At 34.0% G+C, this 2,270-nt stretch overlaps 1 pseudogene; it reads left to right on the forward strand.

Annotated features, from left to right (window-relative positions):
• Positions 1-271: 271 nt before the first annotated feature.
• On the forward strand, positions 272-860 carry LOC120188165 (annotated as a pseudogene).
• Positions 861-2,270: the final 1,410 nt, after the last annotated feature.

The raw sequence follows: 2,270 nt of genomic DNA on the forward strand, positions 1-2,270 counted from the left end.
TAACTTTTTTTTTTGTCACTGAGGCGATTTTCTCTAATAATATTATCCAAAATTTCAGATTGGTCATGGGTGTATATAGAACTTGGTCCAAATCCATAGGCACCTCTCCTAGATTAAATTAAATAATATTATCCTAACTGTGCAGCTCACATCTAACCGACTCAAGTACGCCACGTCATCGATTTGAGTGAACCTCACGCAACCAATTAAATTTCGCCCCACCTCTCTATATAACCGTCGAACCCTCTCGATTCACTCGCTCCTGATTCATTTCACCTTCTTTAAAATCCTTGATTTCGATCCTCATAAAACATGGCGCCGAAAGACGAGAAGAAGCCCGCCGAGAAAAAGCCAGTAGCGGAGAAATCCCCGGCGTCGGCTGAGAAGAAGATATCGAAAGACAGCGTAGAGAAGAAGAAGAAGATCAAGAAAAGCACCGAGACTTACAAGATTTACGTCTTCAAGGTCTTGAAACAGGTTCATCCTGACATCGTATATCGAGCAAAGCCATGGGCATTATGAACAGTTTCATTAACGATATCTTCGAGAAACTCGCGCAGGAGGCATCCAGATTAGCCAGGTATAATAAGAAGCCGACGATTACATCGCGGGAGATTCAAACGGCTGTGAGATTAATTTTTCCTGGTGAATTGGCTAAACACGCTGTCTCTGAAGGAATCAAGGCGGTTACCAAATTTACTAGTTCTTAGATTTGTTGACGCTGTCTTTTTTTTTTTTTGAAAAGAGATTGTAGTTCAAGTTTTAGGATTTATTGTTTAGAATAATGCTTTTAATGGTGTAGTTCCAGTAGATTGGTAAAGGGAAGTGATTACTGTTTATGATTATATTTATTTTTGCTGGGAAACTAAATTGAGAAATAATGAGTAGAAACGGAGGCGGTGGAATCGTACTATATTGATTTTTGTTTTTATTATAAGTTTGATAATGTGTCGGCAGAAGCAGATGTAAATCCGATAGGGAAACGTGTGTTTGTATAAAACTTGAATTCATTTAACAAATCGAATTAATTTACTTAAATAATTTTGGAAATGAAAAATAAACTAAATTAAATTATGTATTTTCAGGAAATGTGTATTTTTATTTTCAGAAAATAATTTTAATGATTAAAATTGCCTTGTAATATACTAATTTAATTAATTTTATTTAGATTTGTCAAAATGATCAACAAATTCACAACGCGATCTCAAATTCACAATGCGAACTCTAATTTCGCAACTCAGTTTTTAATTTCGCAATGCGAATCTGTAAATCGCAACACAAAAGTCAAATTTGTAACGCGATAGTCAAAATCGCAACGCGATAGTCAAATTCGCAATGCGATAGTCAAATTCGCAACGCGTAATTTCAAATTCGCAATTGAATTTCAAATTTGCAACAGGTTTTAGTTTCGCAACACAAATGTTTTGGGTATATAACAACGCAACAGCAACAACTCATAATATAAATCCTTAAATAGCAACCCATTCCATCTCTATCTATCACTCTCTCCGGTGACATCCGTTCTTATATCCAACGACATTTTTCCCCATCTCTAATTTTTTTTTACATAATTTTATTTCTATATAATTTTTCATTGATTTCTCTCCCAAATTATCAACTATTAACTTAATAAATGTATGTTTTTCTCTAAGTTAGTGATGATATCTAGTTTATAGCTCGTTTGTTTAGTAAATTAATTTATAATTTTGTATAATGAAACCATCTAATGTTGATCATGTTTGGATAGATTTGTGTTTTGGAGGGTCATGGGAGAATGTTCATGGTGTTTTACAATATATGCCTTTACTCATGAATCTTCAACTAAAACTATCATTAAAAAAGTTAACTTATGAAACTCTAATGTTACGTGTTGCAAAGAAATTGAATTTAGAGCTTCTAAGTGGATTTAGGCTATCTTATCAGAGAAAAGGTAAAGTTTATTTGTTAACCGACAATGAAGATGTTGAACGATTCATTGCTTACATTAGTGTTTCGCAAGAAGATGATGTTACATTGTATGTTGTTGAACCTAGAAGTAGTGAAGTTGAGTCACTAGCGGGTAGTAATCAACTAAGTTCTTCAACCCAAAATTTAATGGTTCCACCACAATTTCATCACCAAGCAAATTTTGATTCACCACATTTCCAATACCAAACACAATATCAAACACAATCTCAAAACCCACAACCTTTTCCTAATCCAAATCCCAATCAACTTTCAGCACCAAATTCCGGTTTTCGTATTGATCAGTTAGACAATTATGAGCCAAC

The sequence above is a fragment of the Hibiscus syriacus genome, unplaced genomic scaffold (genome assembly GCF_006381635.1).
Source record: "Hibiscus syriacus cultivar Baekdansim isolate YM2019G1 unplaced genomic scaffold, ASM638163v2 tig00116939_pilon, whole genome shotgun sequence".
NCBI lineage: Eukaryota > Viridiplantae > Streptophyta > Magnoliopsida > Malvales > Malvaceae > Hibiscus > Hibiscus syriacus.